The sequence below is a fragment of the Monodelphis domestica genome, chromosome X (assembly GCF_027887165.1).
Source record: "Monodelphis domestica isolate mMonDom1 chromosome X, mMonDom1.pri, whole genome shotgun sequence".
NCBI lineage: Eukaryota > Metazoa > Chordata > Mammalia > Didelphimorphia > Didelphidae > Monodelphis > Monodelphis domestica.
The window spans coordinates 48,248,142-48,270,501 of NC_077235.1; the positions used below are offsets into that span (position 1 = coordinate 48,248,142).

Genomic DNA, 22,360 nt, shown 5'->3' on the forward strand with positions numbered 1-22,360 from the left:
CCTCCCCCTCTGTTTCATTCGCTCTTTGCTCGTTGCCTGTACAGAAGCTATCTATTATAATTTCTTTCTCCTTTTTCTGTTGTTTGCTCATATTTATCCATTCTTTGCTCCCCGTATTTGTCTATGCTCTTGCTCCTCTCATTTTTTTGGTTTTGGGGTATTTTGTCAGTCTCCCCTCTTGGAGCTTTGACAGAAAGTCTCTCCCTGCAGTCTTTGGGGAAGGGGTGTTGTAGTTTGAGCTTCCCTGTCCTCTGGAGGCTTTTGATTGGATTAAAGTCCAGAAGTCTGGGGGGGAGGGGTGTTGGAGTTTGGGCTTCCCTGACCTCTGAAGACTTTTGATGAGATTAAGTCCAGCTGGGTTGGACTGGATGTGCCTTGAGGCCAAAACCTCCTGGAAGGCTGGAGAAATATGGAGGGTCTCTGCAGCTCTGTCTAGGCTGCCAGCTCTGTGCTCCCTCTCTAGATCCTTCTCCGCCACCTGTGTTTGATGCTCTGAGCCTGGCACAGCCCTGCCCACAAGGTACACCCTCCAGACCAGCACCTTTGCCCGTCCAGAGGTTCCAATTGCCACTGGAGGCTTAGTGCTCTAGGTGGGGAGAGGGAAGAGTCCTGCGACCTTCCTTTTGCCTTCCCCTTAAACCCGAGTGTTCTCTGATTCCGACTTTTGGGGGGGCGTACCTTTTGGATTGAGTCCAGCAGGAGGGTTCCTTAGCTCTTTCCTGTTGTTAGGTTTGATTTTCAGTCCCCTAGGAGCATTCAGTTTGTGATCATTAAGGAAGGGTTTTCCACCTCCGTAAACTTTTTAAAAAATGGAAGCAGATAGCATAGTAGATTAGAAACCAAATTCCTACCATATGTTATCTACAAGAAACACACATGAGGCAGGTAGACACACACAGCATAAAGGTAAAAGGCTAGAGCAAAATTTATTGGGCATCAACCAAGAAAAAGATGGTAGGAGTCTCAAGGATGATATCTGACAAAGCCAAAGTAAAAATAGATCTAATCAAAAGAGATAGGGAAGGTAATTACATCCTGATAAAAGGTAGTATAGACAATAAAGAAATAGTAGCACTAAACATGTATGCACCAAATGCTATATGATCCAGATTTTTAAAGAAACTGTTGGAGCTTAAGAAGGAGATTATAAAACTATACTAGTGGGATACCTGAACATTCCTCTATCAGATCTAGAGAAATCAAACCAAAAAATAAAGAAAAAGATAAGAGATGTGAATGAAATTTTTGAAAAATTAAAGTTAATAGATACATTGAGAAAAATATATAGGGACAAAAAGGAATACACCTTCTTTTCAGCAGCGCATGGTACATTCACAATGATTGACCATGTATTGGGGCATAAAAACATGGCAATCATGCAAAAAAGCAGAAATAATATGTGCAACTTTTTTCAGATCATAATGCAATAAAAATTATAATTAGTCAGGGTACATGGGGAGGCAAATAAAAAATTAATTGGAAATTAAATAATATGATTCTCCAAAATTGGTTTGTTAAAGAACAATCAAAGAAACAATGATTTCATTGAAGAGAATGACAATGAGGAAACAACATATCAAAAATCTATAGGATGCAGCCAAAGTAGTACTCAGTGGAAAATTTATATCCCTGAGTGCATCTATCAACAAATCAGAAAGAGAAGAGGACAATGAATTGGGCATGCAAAATAAAAAAAAAAACTAGAAAGAGAACAAATTAAAAATTCCCAGTTAAAAACTAAATTAGAAATCCTAAAAGTCAAAGGAGAAATTAATAAAATTGAAAGTAAAAGAAATATCAAATTAACAAATAAGACTAGGAGTTGGTACTTTGAAAAAACAAAATAAAGTACTGATTAATCTAATAAAAAAGGAAAGAAGAAAACCAAATTAACAGTATCAAAGATGAAAAGGGTGACCTCATCTCTAATGAAGAGCATAAAATTTACATTTAATATACAGTAACTCCAAGTATTATATTCTCTAAGATTTATTAATAATCACTTGAAGTAGAAGAAAAAAGAAATAGAAGTAAAACCTGAGTAAAATTCTCCTGCCTCTCATCTCACCCCAACTCTACAAACCACAATCAGGGGAAAAAAGAGCAAGGGGTGGAGCTAAGCAAAACTTATATGCTCTCTCCTTTAGCACATAACATGAGAAGGAACATGGAATGCTGGAAGAGAGAGTTCCTGGGGAGCAAATCCTAATAACACAAGAGGAAATTAAGGTAATTATTAAGAACTATTTTTCCCAATTAAATGGCAATAAATATAACAATCTAGGTGAAATGAGTAAATATTTACAAAAACACAAATTTCCTAGATTAACAAAAGAGGAAATTTAATACTTGAACAATCCCCTCTCAGAATAAGAAATTGAACAAGCCATCAAGGAATTCCCTAAGTAAAAATCCCCAGGTCTAGATGGATTCACAAGTGAATTCTATCAAACATGTAAAGAACAACTAATCCCACTATGATAGAAACTATTTGACAAAATTAGCAAAGAAGGAGTTCTACCAAATTCCTTTAATGACACAAATATGGTACTGATTCCAAAACCAGGTAGGTCACAAACAGAGAAAGAAAACTATAGACCAATCTCCCAAATGAATATAGATGCCAAAATCTTAAAGAGGATACCAGAAAAAAGACTCCAGCAACTCATCACTAGGGTTATTCACTATGACCAGGTAGGATTCATACCAGGAATGCAAGGATGGATCAATATTAGGAAAACCATCTGCAGAATTGACCACACGAACAACCAAACTGACAAAAATCACATGATTATCTCAATAGATGCAGAAAAAGCCTTTGATATAATATAACACCCATTCTAAAAGACTGTCTGCCCTTTGATCCAGCCATAGCACTGCTGGGTTTGTACCCCCAAAGAGATAATAAGGAAAAAGACAAGTACAAGAATATTCATAGCTGCGCTCTTTGTAGTGGCAAAAAAATTAGAAAATGAGGGGATGCCCTAGGCAATAGCTAAACAAATTGTGGTATCTGTTGGTGATGGAATACTATTGTGCTCAAAGGAATAATAAAGTGGAAGAATTCCATGAGGACTGGAACAACCTACAGGAATTGATGCAGAGTGAGAGGAGCAGAACCAGGAAAACATTGTACACAGAAACTGATACACTATGGTATAATCGAATGTAATGGACTTCACCATTAGTGGCAATGCAGTGATCCTGAACAACTTGGAGGGATCCATGAGAAAAACCACTATCCACATTCAGAGGAAAAACTGTGGGAGCAGAAACACAGAAGAAAAACAACTGCTTGAATACATGGGTCAAGGGGATATGATTAGGGATGTAGACTCTAAATGACTCTAAACTCCTAATGCAAACACCAACAACATGGAAATAAGTTTTGATCAAGGACACATGTAATACCCAGTGAAATTGTGCGTCAGCTATGGGCAGGGTGGGGGTAGGGGAGGGAGGGAAAAATATGATTCTTGTAACCAAGAAATAATGTTATAAATTGACTAAATAAATTTATTTACATTAAAAAAAATAAAGAAAATAGAAAAAAAAATTTTACATAAAGTGCTTTGGGAACCAGAAATACCATGTCCTGTTAGCTTTTTACAAGTACAATAACCTAATTTGTAACACAAAATTCTTCCAAACTTGAGAGATATATAAGTACTTTCCATTATTATTTGGTGGGGACTCTATCTGCAAACACTTTTATTGCTGCTATTATTCTCAATAAGGGCAGCAAGGTGGCTCAATGGAAAGAGTCCTAGGTTTGAAATCAGGAAGTTTCATCTCCCTGACTTCAAATCCAGCCTCAGACATTTACTGTGAGCCTGGGCAAGTCACTTTACCCTGTTGGCCTCAGTTTCCTCATCTGTAAAATGAACTGGAGAAGGAAATGGCAAACCATTCCAATATCCTTGTCAAGTAAACCTCAAATGGCATCACAAAGAGTAGGACACGACTGAAAATGACTGAACAACAACAATTGCTCTAAATACTCCAATAGACTTAGGATGTCATAGATGTGGACAAACCTTGCAAAGATGCCTGACTCTCATCCAGATCCTCTAATAAGAGTGCCACAAGGAGTTCACCCAATAGGGGCAGCTAGGTGGCACAATGAATAGAGCTTCGGACCTAGTGTTGTGATGACCTAGGTTCAAATCTAGCCTCAGACACTTCCTAATTGTGTGACTCTGGGCAAGTTACTTAGCCCCAGTTGCCTACCCTTTGCTGCTCTTCTGTCTTAGAATTGATACAGAAGAGAAGGGTTAAAAAGAATCCACCCAATGTACTAATTGCCTTCCTTCAGTTCTCTTGCCCCCCAGAAGATCCCAAAGGAGCATAGAGGCTGTCTATCTGTTGGTTTTCTCTTCATCTTTGTACATGACCAGCCAGCCTGTCTTCTCTTCTAGTCATACATTTCTTTGGTGACATTCTTTTGAGCAGAAGTGTCAAACATGCAGACCACTGCCACATGTGACCCACAACATTTCTGAGTATGCCTGAACCATATGCAAATATAATTGAGAAATATTTAATAAAATAAATAAAAATACAATAATATGACATTTTCAAACTAAGTCAATAGGCAATCCCACCAGGACCCTTCTACAAGTATGGATCAGTGGCCTCTGTATCTGTTGCAGTCGGACAGCACTGCTTGACATCACTTTTCCTGTGGAATCCTTGTCTGGAAGGTGATGTAGCCTGCTTGTCCCCCCACACTTCTCTTCCGCCATTTGGGGAATTCTACAATTGAATTCTATGGTAGTATTCCAGGTATCACTATGTTAAAATGTTTTTCTTCTTTTGTTCCAGGGAAAAGCCTAGGATAATTGAAAGAACTCTGCAATTTCCCAAAAGTAATCCATGCTCTTCTCCCATTCAACAATGAGTACAACTGGCTGTCCCTTTGCTCTGTAGGTATGCTAATGTGGGCATCCAAAAATTAGAAAAACTTAAAACAAAATTTCCTTAGAGGCATGATCGACATTAAATCATATCCTTTTGCTTTTAAAAAATTTTTGCTGCTTTCTTTGAAAACTGTTTAAAAAAAAATTCAAAACACATTTCCTAATTAATGCCCCTCACACTACTATCCCTTGTCACAAAGAAGTACAATTATGAAAAACAGCCAGCACACTGGCCACAGCGTGTGATAGAGCACCTGTGCCTTGCTTTGTGCTGAGAATTGCTAGACTCTCCACCAAGAGGACAGAGGAATGTTTTATCATCAGTCCTCTGAAGTTGCCTCAGTATTTTTCTAAAGCATTCCCTTAATGCATCTGATTTCCTGAGTCCTACAGCAAAGAAAGAATCTTAACTCCAGAGGAAACATTTAATAAGACTAGGTCTTGAATACACAGCATTTCCCAATTGACAAATGGTCAAAGGGTATGAAGAGACAAATTGCAGATGAAGAAATTAAAACTATCTATAGTGATATGAAAAAAATGCTCCAAATCACTATTGATTAGAGAAATGCAAATTAGAGCACATTTGAGAGTTTTACTTCACACCCATCAGACTAGCTAACATGCCAAAAAGGGGAAATGATCAATGTTGGAGGGGATGTGGGAAAATTGGACACTGCTAATGGAGCTTCGAACTGATCTAAACATTCTGGAGAGCAATTTGAAACCATGATCAAAGGGCCATCAAACTGTGACCCTTTGATTCAGCAATACTAAGTCTGTATCCCAAAGATTGAGGAGAGGGGAAAAGAGCCTTCCTGTGAAAAAAAAAAATTTCTAGCAGCACTTTTTGTGGGGACAAAGAACTAGAAATAGAAAGGATGTCCATCAATTGGAGAATGGTTGAACAAGTTATGGTAGATGAAGCACTATTGTTCCATGAGAAATGACAAATAAGCTGATCACCAAAAAAAAGCCTGGAAAGACTTCTGTGAAGTGATGCAAAACAAAGTGAGCAGAACAAGGAGAACATTATACATAGTAATAACAATAATGTACAATGGCCAACTGTGAATGACTTAACTATCATTAACAAGGCAAGGATCCAGGACACCTCCAGGAGACTGGTGACCAAAAAAATGAAATGGATGTCCACCACCATAGAAGGAACAGATGGTGTCCAAAAGCAAATTGAAACATATAATTCTTCATTTCTTCCATGAATCTCTCTCTAGCATAAGTAATATGTGTCTTCTTTCATAACATGATGAGCATGAAAATGTGTTTTAAAAAGTCTAAGTGTTACCCTTTAAGCACAGAAGAGAAGGGGAAAAAACGAATAAAATTGACTTTCCAATAGAACTGCCTCAACTGGAAACCAAGACTCAATCTATCAACATTTGTTAAGTCTCTCCTATGTGCTATGCACAGGGATACAAAGAATGAAATCAGCTCTGTTTACAAGGAGTTTCCATTCAAATGGGAGAGGGAGGGCAATAATAAATCCATATTAAAGCATACCCAACCATGAATAATCAATCAATAGATACAAAGACAAGGGAGTTTGATAGTGAAGGTTCTAGCTATTGAGGGGGACAGACTTCTTAAAGGAAGAGAGGAACTCAGTGAGTGGAAGAGAGGAACAGAGTGAGGAACAGCCAGAAAGCAGACTTTGCCTAGATGACATTCTGTAAGAAGAATAATGATGTCCAATGAGGCTGGAAAGATATGGAGTCAGTTAGTGAATAACATCAAAAGCTAAGACAGAGTTGATATTTTATCTTAGAGGAAATAGGAAGCCACTGGAGTTGTCTGAGGAAGGGACTCATATGATCAGATGTGAGCTTAAAGAAAATGACTAGGGAAGCCCTTCATAACCTGGCCCCTTCCTACTTTCCAGTCTTCTTACACTTTTCTTACTCCCAAATACTCTGGGATCAAGCGACATTGGCCTCCTGGCTATTCCTCACATAAGACCCTCCATGTCCTGACTGCATTTTCATTAGATGTCCCCAGGCATGGAACCCAGGTCATCACAACTCTAGGCCCATCAAGTGCTACATATGGAAGAAGCACTGGCTTAAAGCAGCGGGTCAAGCAGTGGAGAGACTGCTGGGCTTAGAGACAAGGATACCCGAGTTCAAATTCAATCTCTGACACTTATTAACTGTGTGACCCTGGTCAAATCACCTAACTCCTGTTTGCCTCAATTTCCTCAACTATAAAATGAGGCTAAAACAGCACCTACTTTAGCAAAGATTTTTATTCAAATGAGGATCAAATGAGATATTTATGAAAAGCTTAGCACAAGTGCCTGGCACATAGTAGGCTCTTAATAAATGCTCATTCCCTTCCTCTACTTTTCTATTTGTATCCCCAGAGATTAGCAGTTCTTTGCATACAGTAAGTACTTGATATATACTTCATTCATTCCTTCATTCATGCTAGCACCTTTCCTCTGTTGATTATTTTCAATTTATCCCATATATATCTTATTTGTACATAGTTGTTTTCATGTTGTCTCACCATTAGACTGGGAGTTCCTTGGGAGCAGGGACTGTCTTTTGCCTTCATTTGCATCCCCACAGCTAAATATGGTGCCTGGCAAATAGTAGGTGCTTAATAAATGTTTGTTGACATGACTTGGTTTGACAATGTGTCAGATGGAGTTGAAAGACTTGATGCAAGAAAACTAATTAAGAGGCTATTGTAGGACAACTGGATGGCTCTATGGACAGAGAGCCAGGCTTAGAGATGGGAGGTCCTGGGTTCAAATTTGGTCTCAGACACTTCCTAGCTGTGTGACCCTGGACATGTCACTTAACCCCAATTACCTAGCTCTTACTGTTCTCCTGTCTTAGAATTGATTCTAAGAGGAGTGGCTAGTTAGATGGCTCATTCACTATGACCAGGTGGGATTTATACCAGGAATGCAGGGCTAGTTTAATATTAGGAAAACTATCAGCATAATTGACCATATCAATAACCAAACTAATAGAAATCACATGATTATCTCAATAACTGTAGAAAAAAACTTTTACAAAATGCAATACCCATTCCTACTGAAAACACTAGAAAGCATAGGAATAAATGGGTCATTCCTTAAAACGATAAGTAGTATCTACCTAAACCTTCAGCACGTATCATCTACAATGGGGATAAGTTAGATACTTTCCCAATAAGATGAGAAGTGAAGAACAAGAACAATTTGGAACTATGCCCAAAGGGCTATAAAACTGTGCATACCTTTTATCTGGTAATACCACTACTGGACCTATATCCCAAAGAGATAATAAAAAAGGGGAAAGGACCTACTAGTACAAAAATATTTATAGCTGCTCTTTTTGTAATGGCAAAGAACTGGAAATTGAGGGGATGTCCATCAATTGGAGAATAGCTGAACAAATTGTGATACAAGTTGGTGATGGATTACTATTGGACTATAAGAAATGATAAGCAGGATGATTCAGAAAAAGCTGGAAAGATCTGTGGGAACTGATGCAGAGCAAAATAAGCAGAACCAGGAGAACATTGTACATAGTAACAGCAACATTGGACGATGATTATCTGTGAAAACTTGGCTACTTTCAGTAATGCAACGATCTGGAACAATCCTGAAAGGCTTATGATAGGGAATGCTATCCACCTCCAGAGAAAGAACTGTTAGAATTGTCCTTTACATCAATGTATTTGTGGTTTTATTTTGAGGTTTTGATTATGTATGAGTGTGCTCTCACAACAATGACCAATATGAAAGTGTTTTTTGCATGGCAAAAATAAAGTTGTTGTTTTTTTTTTAAACCCTTACCTTCCGTCTTGGAGTCAATACTGTGTATTGGCTCCAAGGCAGAAGAGTGGTAAGGGCTAGGCAATGGGGGTCAAGTGACTTGCCCAGGGTCACACAGCTGGGAAGTGTCTGAGGCCAGATTTGAACCTAGGACTTCCCATCTCTAGGCCTGGCTCTCAATCCACTGAGCCACCCTGCTGCCCCCCAAAATAAAGTTTTTTAAAAAGAGAATTTTAAAAAATAGAAGAGTCAAAACAGAAATCAATAACTCTTTGGACACTGAAAAAATATTAGAAAGAAATAAAGACTGAAAAAATAGGTGAAAACAGAAGCTATTTGTTACAAAAAGTTATTGACCTAGAAAGCAAGTTAAGGAGAAATAATTTAAGAATCACTGAACTCCCTGAAAACTGATTTTTTTCCAAAAGCCTATAGATACTATATTTTAAATCTTAAATGAAAATGGTCCAGATTATTAAGGGATCCAGACCGGCTCAATTCACTTCTAGTTCGACCACATTCCCTTGCCTTCATTCTAAACCTCCTCACCAGGAGCCTTTCCACCTTGGAGATGCTTCCAGCTTAAGAGAGATGGTGAATCCCTAAGTGAAACCTATATGACATGAGGGAGATCAACCATGATCATTTCACTTTTGCCTTGACTCTTTAGAACTTTACACCTAATATCCATCAGTATTTCCATCCTACAGATAATTCTAGAGAGGCCTGCTCTCATGCATTATGAGTTCTCAATCCAGACATCCAATTTCATGAGGAGCCCCAGCCAGATTCGCTTCACTATTGGCTTGCCTCTTTCTGGACTCCTCCATTTGTACATCACCATCAGCCTTGATATATTGGAAGATACTTACAGCCTGATGTCTGCTCCCAAGATTGGTGAGTCCCTACCCTGTACCACCATGTTCTGAAAGGCCCTGGGTATGCTCATATCACTCCCTATTTGATTCATTCTCTTGATTGGGCTGCCTGCTTACTAGCAGCCTTCCCATCCTAACGATAGCACCTTCCTCAGGATCAGTCAGTCTCTAGCCTGGAGTGCAATTTCATTTAGAAGTCCCAACCTTATTCACATCGCTTGGCTTGCCTCCCTCTCTGGATATCTACCTACTCACCATAGTCTTTCCATCCTGAAGGCCCATTCTCAAAACTGAGAAGAACATAGTGTGAGGATTAAATTAACTTTCCTCTGCCCATTTTTAGATTTAATCACCAGAAGCATATATATATACACCCCACTTATACTTGAGTGGGTGGGGGAGGTCTTTGACCCATGTGTGTGATAGTGGGTAACGAATCATAATTGACTGACTGCCCCCTGTAATTGTAATTGCTACACATAAAATGGAAGGAAGTCACAGGAAGTGATGAAAAGGAATGATCTTTAAAAATGCCAAGAACTTCCTGCGAAAGGCCTTTTTTTCGGTCTTTTGTCTTCAACTTGACTTTGGAGGAGCTCTGATTGAGGATCTCCAACTGCTTCTATTTTCCTTAAAACTACCACATGGGGTGAGTGAAAAAGGCCGACTCCTTTCCTGGATTTTCTATAGGGACTAGCCTCAGGAGAGACCTGCCCTATTGAGAGAGGTTTCCTGCATCCCCAGGTCCTTGGCTCAAGGCTGAGGCCCCTCCAGCTAAGGGCTAATTAGCCCTGCCTGAGTTGAGCTAGGGGCCAGAGCAAAATACTTACTTAGTGTGTAGGCTAGATATCTTACCCTATCCTCTCTTTGATTTTCTTACTTTCACTCTTTCTATATTTTATAAATAAATTGGTAAAATAAATCTCTTTGGAATTTGACTAAATTCCTGGCAACCCTAGTCCTAAATAATCCAGTCCAACCTTTTATATTAACCCCTCACATTTCTGATCCTTATAATAGTTCTGCCCACTGTTTCATGAGAGGCTCCAACTTTGTTCTCTTTACTCTTGCCTGAAGTCAATCTCTGGCCTTCATCTCCTCTACACTCTTCAACCACCTTCTAACACTGAACATACATCTGTTCTTAGGACCACTCTCAGGATTGCTGAGTCCCTAGTTTGAGCCACTACTACACAAAGAAGCCAGGCTGGCCACTCCTAGTTCAACTCCTCTCTAGTAGCCTTGATACCCTAGAGCTAGCTCTATGGACCATTCTCAGGAGTATTGACTCCCTTATCTGGCCTGCCAGTACATAAGGAGACTGAGCAACAGCCTTCCTACAATAAAGATATCTGTGCTCAATCAGATTCTCAGGACCCAAGATGAGGGAACCCTGGTATGCTCACTCTCTCCCAGCTGAAATCCTTCTCTAGGTTTTTCCACTAGTGTCTAGTCATCCCATAGTAATAACTCTGCCCTGAGGACCACTCTTAAAAATGGTGAGTCCCTTTGCCAAAAGGATAGCCCACTCCCTGGCATCTTCTCTTGAATTCAGGAATCCCTAACCCAAACTACCATTCTCTCTTCACTAGTTGCTTGACTCTCTCTCTGGACTTTTCTCAAATATCCACTCACAAGAAGCCTTTCTACCCTGAAGATACTTGTATCCTCAAGCCTAGTGACTCTCCAGGCTGAATAGTTATTTCAGAAAGAACTACCCTCAGCCTTATTTCACTTCCACCTTGATTTCAACCTCTCCCCTTTTCCAGTTCTCTTAAGCAGTCTTCTCATCCTGGAGATACTCCCAACTTTGGCTGTGATTTTAGGATAAGATAGTCCCTATCACCAGTTGCCAGTTTGTGACAGGCTCCAAACATGCTCCCTGGATGCAGTTTCTTCACCTTCTCTCCAGCCACTTTGCAGATACTTCAGCCCTGAGGTCAATTCCCTGGAATGGCAAGTCCAGATGGCCATTTTATGAAGAGTCCCAAGCATGCTCACTTCACTTTGGACTGGATTCATTCTCAGGAATTCTCCACCTGCTGATCAACAGCCTTCCCTCTTTGGAAATAACTCTAGCTGAGGTCAGCTGTCATGACTGGTCAGTTCCTAGACTGGATGGCCAGTACCCAAGGGAGGAGCCCAACAATGTATAACTTTGTTCCTGTATCAACTCACTAACTTGGTTTTTCCATCTGCTCAACAGCAGCCATCCCAGTCTGGAGATATTGGATGCCAAGCTCTATTCTCAGGATTCTTGAGTCCTAACCAGGGTAACAATGTCATAGGTGCTCCCGGTCCTGATCACTTGGTGCCTAAGTTGGCTCACTTTCTTGCCATCTCCTTGGTCATCAGTAGGTTTCCTAGACTGGAAGTATCTCCACATCTTAACCCTTCCAACTTTCCTCTTGCTTGGACACACTCTCAGAATTTCTCTAGTTCCACAGCAGCAGCCTTTCTGCCCTGTAGATAATATCCTGGTGATTGGTGAGTCCCTAGCTTGAACATCCTTTTCATGAGGGGCCCCCTCCATGCTCACTTTACTACTTTGTGGATTCACTTTCTGTCCTGTAGTTGTCCACCAGTAGGTTTCTCGCAATGGAAGACAACTCAATACTGAGGCATACTCCAGTGACTGGAGAGTTCTTGGCCAGTATCATCATTTCATGAAGGGCTTCAACAATGCTCACATCTTTCTTGGCTTCATTCACTCACCAGAAATCTTGATCTCCTAACCAAGAACCTTCCAGTCTTGGAGACACTTGCAACATCAGGCCTGCTGGCATGACTGGTGAGGCCCTAGCCTGGATTGCCAGGTCATGAAGGGTTCCAGGCAGGACTCATTTAACTTCTAGACTGACAAATTCTCTGGGTTTTCAACCTGCTCACCAGCAGCATTGCTACCTTGGGAGATATCTTTACCTTGAAGCCTGCTGTCAGGATTGGTAAATCCCAACCCTGGATCCCACTTCACAAAGACATCCATGAACTGCACTTCGCTCTTAGGTCAACTCTCTCCATAGCATCTACCTGGTTAATAGCAGGCCTTCCTTACTGGAGAAACCTCTATACCATGACTGAAGAGTTCCTGTACCATCATTTTATGAAAGGCCTCAGCAATAATCACTTTATTCCTTTGTTGATTTCTCCTCTGGAATCCTCCTCACCTGCTCACCAGTAGCCTTCTTTTACCTGAGAGACCCCCCCTCCCCCTGCCATGAGGCCTGCTCTTAGAATTGGTGAATCCCTAGACTGGACAGTTAGTTCTTGAAGCACCCCAAGCAAGCTCACCTTACTCTTGTCTTTCTCTCTCTCTGGAATTCTTCCCTCACTCAGCAACATCCTCGTCCCTTCTCCCCTCTCCTCCCACCCTCCTAGACATGATTCCACTCTGAAGCCTGACTTCAGGATTTGTGAGTCCATAGTCTGGACTATCAGGAGTGGTGAGGCCCTAACCTTGATTATTCATAAGGAGCCCCAGACAGCCTCATATCACTCTTGATTGATTATGTCTCTGGAGCCCTAACCCAGCTCACCAGCAATTTCCCCATCCTGGAGAGAGTACACACTAAGGTGGCCTTTCATGAACATTAAATCCTTGCCCTATGCCTCTGGAATTACATGAGAGGTCCACGCCATCTCGCTTGCCCCTTTACTGCATTCACTCTCAGGACTTCTCTAGCTGCTTGCCAGAAGCCTTGCTACCCTGGATATAACATCCTGATGAGGCCTGCTTCCCATTGCTCAACCCCATGGCCTATATGACAACTTCACAAAGGGCCCTAGCTAGAGGTTTATTCACTTTGCCTTTGATTATCATTGTCTGGACTTCTCCCCTTGGTTAGTAGCACCCTGTATACCTAGAGATGCCTCCACCATACTGCCATGACCAGTAAAGCCCTGACCTTGATTGCCAATTCATGAGGAGGACAGGGCAGGCTCATTTTCCTCTTGGATTGATGAATTCTCTGGGTTCCTCAACCCAGTCATCATCAGCTTTCCCACCCCAGAGGACCTCTCCAGCTGCTACCCAGCAGTCTTGCTACCCTAGAGAAATGTTGGTCTTGAGGCCTGCTCTCACGATTGGTGAATTCCTAGTTTGGGCTCCGGTTTCATGACAGGCCCCATCCATGCTCAATTGACTCCTGAGTCTACTCACTCTCTGCCTTCTACCTGTTCCCCACTTCCACCACTGCAGGCACTTTAGTACTGTGCCAGATTGGAGAGTTCCTAGCCTGGACCCCCATTTCATGAAGGGATCTAGCAATGCTCATTTTCTTGCTGGTTTGACATTCACTCTGAACTTTTCAGCTTCCTCACCATAAGCCTTCATATGGTGGAGACTTCTGGGCATGAGGCCTTCTATCAGGATTGATAAGGTGCTAGCCTGAACTGATAGTTCTTTGTTTTTAAAACCCTTACTTTTTGTCTAAGAATCAATAATGTAAATTGGTTCCAAGGCAGAAGAGCAGTAAGGACTAAGCAATGGGGATCAAGTGACTTGCCCAGGGTCACACAGCTAGGTTGTGTCTGAGGACACATTTGAACCCAGGACCTCCTGTCTCTAGGCCTGGCTCTCTATCTACTGAGCCACCCTGCTGGCCCCCCTGGACTGATAGTTCTTGAGGAGCCTCCAGCAGGTTCACTTCACTCCTTGATTGACTCTCTGGAGTCTTTAACTTAATCACTAGCAGCCTTCTCACCATGGACATAGCTCTACACTGAGGTCCCCTTTCAAGATTAATGAGTCCCTGGCCTGGGCCTCTGTTTTGTGAGGGACCCAAATGTATTCACTTAATTTCTGACTGCACTCACTCCCAAGACTTCTCCAACTGCTCCCTCAAAGCTTTCCTACTCTGGAGGAGCAGTTGATTGATGAATCCAGAATTGGATTCAATCTGGAACTCCCAGAATTGATGAATGCCTAGCTTTGACCCCTATTCTACACAGGGCTGATATTGAACTTCATTTCTTGGTAAAATCAATCTCTGGTCTCTATGTGGTCATCAGCAAATTCAGCAGTCGGGAAACATTATAGTACCAGGGCCTAATGAATTCCTAGTCTGTATCACCATTTTCAGAAGGATTCAATTGATAGTTACTTCACTCTTGGCTTGACATACTCCCTGAATTTCTCTTCTTTATCAAGCAGCCTTCTCCTACCACCCTAAATAGTTCTGCCAGGAGGTCTGCTATCAGGATTGCTAAATCCCTAGCCTGGATGCCAATTCATGAGGAAGGCTGGACATTTCACTGCTGTCTTGACTAACTCTGGAGTCCTTAGCCTCAGGAGCAACAGCCTTCTCACCCTCAAGGTGCTCCTCACTGATGTACCACCTCAACATTCCTGAATCCCTGCCAGGGACTTCCATGTCATGAAGGATCCTGTCACTCACTACACTCTTGGCTGGTCTTACTTTCTGAACTGTTCTGGTTGTCCCTGGCAACCTTCTTGCCCTGGTGATGTCATTCCCCTAAAGCCTGCCCTCAGTCTCAGTGACTCCCTATCTTGGAGCCTGATTTCATGAGGGGGCCGGGCCATGTTCACGTTACTCTCCCCTTTTCTCTCTTTCTGGAGTTCCTTCCTTGTTCATCAGCACCCTTGTCCACTTTAGACACCTTTATCCTGAGGCCTGTTCTCAGAATCGGTGACTCTCCATCCTCTGTCTCCATTTGCTCACCTCTCTGCTGACTTGACTCACTCTGTGGCCTCTCCCTGGTTTCTAGCAGGCTCCCCACACAGGATGGATATACCTCAGTTCAGAGGCTTGCTCTAAGACTGAAGAGTTTCCTTACTGCCATTTCATGAAGGATCCTACACATGCTTACTTCAGTCCAGACTGACTCATTCTTTGGATGTCTCCACTTGCCTTCCCCTCTCCTGGGATAATGCTACTCTGAGACCCACTCTTAGGAATGTTGAGCCCTTAGGCTGAAAAGCTATGTCTGGGGGACCCCAGACATGGTGACTTTACAGTTTTTTGACTCTCTCTTTGGCTTTCTGTACTTGCTCAACAGTGAACTTTAGGAGACAAGTAGGTGGCTCAGTGGACAGAGTGCTGGATTTGGAGTGAGGAAGATCTGAGATCAAATCCAGCCTTAGACACTTTCCAGCTATGGGACTCTGCATAAATCACTTAACCTCTGGTCACCCACAAAAGGATGCAACAGAGAATCTTTGTTAAGCAAACCACCAGTATCTTTGTTAAGAAAACCCCGTGGAGGGGGCAGCTGGGTAGCTCAGTGGATTGAGAGCCAGGCCTAGAGATGGGAGGTCCTAGGTTCAAATCTGGCCTCAGACACTTCCCAGCTGTGTGACCCTGGGCAAGTCACTTGACCCCCATTGCCTAGCCCTTACCACTCTTCTGCCTTGGAGCCAATACACAGTATTGACTCCAAGATGGAAGGTAAGGGTTTAAAAAAAAAAAAGAAAACCCCGTGGATAGCCGTGGTCCATGAGGTCACAAAGAGATAGAACTGAATGACTAAATGACAAAAAACAAGTAATACTTCCAAATCAAATGAATTATGTTTTGGGCAGCTAGGTGGCACAGTGAATAGAGCACTGGGCTTAGAATCAGGAAGGCTCATTTTCCTGGGTTTAAATTCAGTCTCAGACACTTCCTAGCTGTGTGACCCTGGGCAAGTCACTTGACCACCATTGCCTGGCCCTTACCACTCTTCTGCCTTAGAACCAATACACAATATTGAATCTAAGGCTGAAGGTGAGGGTTTAAAAAAAAAAGAAGAACAATGCTGACGTTTGTGACAGACTTCACTGCTCTCAGCAATGCAATGATCCAGGACAATTCTGAGGGCCTTCTGACAAAGAATGCTGTCCACCTCAAGAGAGAGAGCTGTCAGAATGCAGATCAAAGTATATGATTCTTCCCTTTAGTTTGTTTGGGGTTTTATTTAGGGATTTGGGTTTTGTATGAATATTCTTTGACAATAGTCACCAATATGGAACTATGTTTTCCATGATAATACCTGTATAACCCCAATCAAATTGCTTACTATGTCTGAGAGCAGGGAGGGAAGGAAAGGAGACTTATGAGGAAATTTGTTATTACATGTAATTGGGAAAATCAAATATTTCTTTAAAAAGAATGAAGCAGGTTTTTGGCTGGACCCCTCATTGAGTCAGAATTTGTCAGGTTTTTCCTTGTTTCTTGATCAAGACATTACTATCAACTGATCTGAGAATGCTGCTGGGTTCCTGAGAGGAAGATAAGTGGTTCAATATCCTCTAGACCCTTTAAAGCTGCTGGGTTCCTCCTTTGGCCCAACAGGGTTGAGGAAATGAGAAAGGGTTAGTAGGCCTAGATTGAGGCCTTTCCTTACCTCTCCAAGGAGTTGAGGAATCCCAGGAGGCTTAGTCAAACCCAGTCCTCAGGGGGTTGACTAAAGAGCCACATTTGCTCCAACCTCTTGAATGAATCCAATTCTGAGCAACTTACTCATCTGTAGACAATCCTTGGAATAGGACCAAGTTTTCTCAGTCTCTCCAAATCCTCTTCCTATGTAAAGATGCTTGAAAGCCAAGTACTTTTCACACTCAGTCTAAAGACTATGAATCAGATCAAATGATTGTGGTTTTATCATTGAGATGTTGGGTGCTGGGTGGGAGGATTACAAATAATTTCCCTCTTTCACTTATCAGTATTTATCCTCTGCATAACTTTATATTTGTACTGAATACTTCACAGAAAATATCGAGGCTTTTTGCCAAGGGCAACCTGCTCATCTACCAATCTATTGTGTCCAACTCCCCCCAACCCCATGAATCCATGTAATTGCTGGTGAAATAGGGTTACTTATCTTGGGGGTCCATAAACTGACAATTGTGTGAGCCGACACACATGCCCATGCATGTGTATATAACTATTTAAGCATTGTTAAGTTGCTTTTATAGTCCTAAATTTGGGTTTTAATTTGTAACATAAAAATATCATTCTGGGCAAGGTGTGGGCAAGGCCTCCTCAGTGTGCCAAAGGGGTCTGGGACACACACAATAGGTAAAGAAACGCTGGTCTAAAACACCTAACACTGGACCCCCGCCCCCCCCCCCCATCTTCCCAAGTCTCCCTCAGGACCCTTTTTCCAATCATTCTCCTTCACTTTCCCTCCAGTAGGATTTCCCCCTCATCTGTATGGGACCAAGACAAATTTATTTGCCACGAGCTGATTGGCATATACATAACAATATGTGGTTTGCAGCAATTTGAACTCTTACTGGAGAGAAAAATTAAGGACTGAACTTGAGATTTGTACTTCCGGGATAAAGTGAAAACCCTCCGCTACCGAAAACCAGAACTTTCTCTCTTCTATTAGACTGAGCAGGGACTGTATTTTGCACAGAATAGGCGTTAAATAAATGCTTTTTGACTAATTTCTGATGTCAGGGAACTACCTCGAGACACAAGAGGAAAGAAAATAACTAGCCCAAGCATACGTAGTATACAGCAGAGGCTAGATTGGAACCCAGATCCTTCGGGCTGCAGGTAGACCCTCCCCTCAACTCCTAAGGTAAGATCAGGGGCAAATAAGCCTCGAATCGGCATTTTAGACCTCATTGTGAGGGTTCGCCCTCTCTTCTCTCTCTCAGGTAGTCCCAATTTCCCCATTTTTCTGTCTTTTACCCAATGACGCAATGACGTCGATGACGCAAGTATATCTGTGTCGTCGCGCTCCGATGACACTTGACGCCGACAACGTAGGTGATGCAAAAAGTGCCCTTCTTCCGGGTTTCCGCACGTTTCAATGCTCAAAAAGGGGCATGGGGCGCTGTCTCCCTCTTGTGGAATCTTTTCATATTGCAGCTACCGGTTTTGTTTCGTTTTTTAAACCTTCATTTTCCGTCCTAGAATCAATACTGTGTATTGGTTCTAAAGCAGAAGAGCGGTAAGGGCTAGGCAATAGGGCTTAAGGGACTTGCCCAGGGTCACTTAGGAAGAGTCTGAGGTCATATTTGAACCCAGGACCTCCCATCCCTAAGTCTGACTCTTAATCCACTGAGCCACCGAATTTTTTTTTTTTCCGACTGGTGTTCTTCATGAAAATCCAACAGCGGCCTCTGGCGAATTTTTAGGAAATTGCAACTGAGTGAGTTCTTTTTTTAAATTCTTGATTTCTTTCTTTATCCATTTCAATGGATGCCTTCTTGGCTCTAGCGATAGATAGATCTAGTTATCATTTTACGACTTCAAGGCCTGTGATTTCACTTCGCCGTATCGGAAACTCAATCGGCAACTTACCGAACTTGGAAAATGTCAGGATCCAGACAGCTTAACTGGTCTACAGTGACACAACTCGTCTGTATGGAATGTAAAATTTAAGCCCAGGTCCTCCGGACTCCAAGGCTGGCCCGCCGCTACTGGTGGGTCACACTTGGGAGGAGGGGGGAGGCTTAAAATGAAACAAGCCTAGTCCTCCAGGAGTTTAGGAGGAGACATACAGAACTAAGAGAATGGGAACTAGGGAAGGAGCTTTAACAAAGACAGAAAGAGTCCCTATTGTCAAGGGACCTGGATGGAGTAAATTGGGCTGGATCAGCCAGGAATTAAGCAAGGGTATTAGCATAATGCATACCCTAGATTGAGAGACAGGCCTATAGACAGGCGGTCCTGGGTTCAAATTTGACCCCAGATACTTCCCAGCTGTGTGACCTTGGACAAGTCCCCCCCCATTGCCTAAAAAAATTAAAATAAAAAAATAAAAGACAATAATAAAAATGCTGCATACCATACCCTAGAGTGATCCAAGAAAGGGGAGCGGGAGGGTACTGCAGTGGGACCCAGGGGAAAGAGCATAAAGTCTCAGGCAGGCCACCGGCATTCCTGGCAAAACTGAGAAAGTTCTAAATCTCCTGCAAGCATGTATTTCTTTTTTCTATGAATCCATTTCTTTTAGAAATAATGAATGCTCATGAGCAGACAGCCAAACAACTCCTCCCTTCTAGGAACATTCATTAGGCCCTAGGACCCTAGATTTAGAGCTGCCAAGGATTATATTGATCTGCACAGAAGGGCAGATGGTGAACTGGGCCCCTGATAGGGGAGAGGGCAGCAGGGGTTTGGGGGTGTCCCAGCCACAGACATCAGTTATGATGGCTTTGACACAATCCTTCCTCCCCAGGCTAGAGCATAAGGGCCTGGGAACAGTGATTCTGCCTGTAAGAGAAGCCTGAAAGATTTCAGCCAAGCTTACCTGAATGGAGCGAGTAGCCCTCTCCTTGGAGCCAAATCCCACACACCCAGCTGCACGGAGTCCCCAGGGTTGCTTGGTTTTGTTTTGGTGCCCCTGCCTGCCACTGGACTAAATGCTAGAGATGCTGGGAAAGGCAAAGAGACATTCTTCTCAAGGACCTCACAGTGGAATGTGATGGGGATGACAAAGGCAACAACTATGGACAAACTAGATACAAACAGGCTCAATTGAAGCAAATTTGCTTGAAGCTGGTTGTTAAATTTTCAGGAATTTGGCAAGGTTATTATGAAATAGACAGTGTCCAGTTCAATACGCCCTAGCATCAGGAAAGTTATTAATTGGTGTCAATGTGAGCAGAGTGTCCTTGTCATACCTTATTGCATACTTGAAATGACTATGGGTCTAATGCTGAATATTTGACCTCAAATTTAATTGTTTCTTCTTAAAGCACAAATAAAGTGCTGGGAAGACAGCCTACAGTAACTGTGAAGTGCTTTAGAAAATGATCCTCAAATCATCATTTGACATTGTAAATCATCAATCGCAGCTATCACTTGATTCAATATCTGAAATAAAACAAGCTAACAATTTTAAAATATTTCTATATTTTAGAATCTGGGTGGCTCAGTAGATGGAGAGCCAGGCCTAGAGATGGGAGGCCCTGGGTTCAAATCTAGATTCAGACACTTCCTGTGTGACCCTGGGTAAGTCACCTAACCCTCATGGCCCAGCCCTTATCACTCTTCTGTATTAGAACCAATACATAGTATGGATTCTAACACTGAAAGAAAGTATTTAAAAAAACAAAGGCAAGGGGCAGCTGAGTGGCTCAGTGGATTGAGAATCAGACCTACTAGAGGCAGGAGGTCCTGGATTCAAATCTGGCCTCAGACACTTCCCAGCTGTGTGACCCTGGGCAACTCCCTTAACCCACATGTCCTAGCCCTGACCACTCTTCTGCCTTGGAACTGATACACAGTATTGATTCTAAGATGGAAGATGAGAATTTTTTTTTTTTAAACAAAAACAGGGGCCATCTGGGTGACTCAGTGGACTGAGAGCCAGGCCTAGAGATGGGAGGTCCTGGGTTCCAATTTGGCCTCAGACACTTCCCAGCTGTGTGACCCTGGGCAAGTCACTTGACCCCCATTGCCTATCCCTTACCACTCTTCTGCCTTGGAGCCAATACACAGTATTGATTCCAAAACAGAAGGTGAGGGTTTTATTAAGGAAAAAAAAAATATATATATATACATATATATATTTCTAGATAAAGTGTATGCCCTATAACTCCAATCAACAATAAAAAAAAATTTAAACTGAGCTAGAAACTATAGAACTTTAGAACCTGAAACTGAAATGATTAAAATGGTTCAAGCAGTGGGACCCGGGATAGATGGAATGTATGTACTTTCTGAGCTGATTGGCACCCATATCTTGCACTCGATGTGCATTTTTCTCATTCTTACTCTTATTCCAGTTGGGCAAAGAGATTAGCTAACATTAATTTCTTGCAACATTGACATTCTTGAAGAATTTTCATTACTTTCAACTACACTGCACTCATGATCAGCTACCATTAAGAAAGTGCACAAAGTAATTAACTCTACCATAAGAGCTCTGGAAAATGTAAAGCCTGGTAGTGGAAAGCATGAATCTCACATTGAAGATCTGATTGAGACAGATAAGTTTGGATGCTTTCTATTTTAGAAAAATGAGAAATGTAACATCTTTCCAGGAATACGGTACCAGAAAATATAATGCAACACGTGGATTTAAGTCTCACTGGACAAGAAACAATGATTAAAGCACTTATAAATGATTTTGATTTATTATAATCATCTACTTGGCTTTAGGAGGAATTAACTTCATGGTGGGTAGCTTATTAAAAATTGTATTATTTGAGGGCAGCTGGGTGGCTCAGTGGATGGAGAGCCAAGTCCAGAGACTGGAGGTCCTGGGTTCAAATGTGGCCTCAGACACTTCCCAGCTGTGTGACCCTGGGCAAGTCACTTGACCCCCATTGCCTAGCCCTTACTGCTCTTCTGCCTTGCAGCCAAGACACAGTAGTGATTCCAAGACAGAAGGGAAGGGTTTTCTAAAAGTTCTATTATTTAAGTGAAATTTTAAAACATAAAATTGAATGATTTGGGGTATTATGTAGATAATCATGTAGAATCAAACAATCCCTCCAGCCATACAAAAAGATACTGAACACTAATGCAAGTGATGGTTACTTCACTATTGACCTACTCCCTGAATTGGTTGTTATTTTTAATACCTTATTTCATGTCCTAATAACAACTCTAAAAGAGAAAGACAAGGGCTAGGAAAATAGGGTTAAGTGACTTGCCCAGGGTCACACAGCTAGGAAGTGAGGACAAATCTGAAACTAGGTCCTCCTCCCTACTCCAGGCCTATCCACCAAGGTACCTAGCTTCCCCCAGAGCTGGGATTTGAACACAGGTCCTTTAATCCCCAATCCAGTGCTCTTTTCACTACATCATGAGGCCACTGTGTAGCATCCCCTCATTTTCTAGATGTTAAAACTGAGGCTCAGAGGTTGT

The 22,360-nt window shown here is 42.1% G+C and overlaps 1 protein-coding gene across 8 annotated transcripts in view; it reads right to left on the reverse strand.

Annotated features, from left to right (window-relative positions):
- The window catches only part of LOC103106770 (calphotin-like), an 84,960-nt gene that overhangs the window by 31,352 nt on the left and 31,248 nt on the right, over positions 1-22,360 (reverse strand). For 5 of the 8 annotated variants that reach the window (XM_056809706.1, XM_056809704.1, XM_056809705.1 and 2 more), the window contains exon 1: positions 19,794-20,393. The exons of the other annotated variants lie outside the window; for them this stretch is intronic. The gene's annotated coding sequence lies outside the window, so the exon portion shown is untranslated. Of the gene's footprint in view, positions 1-19,793; positions 20,394-22,360 lie in introns of those variants that run through there. 8 annotated transcript variants of the gene reach the window in all.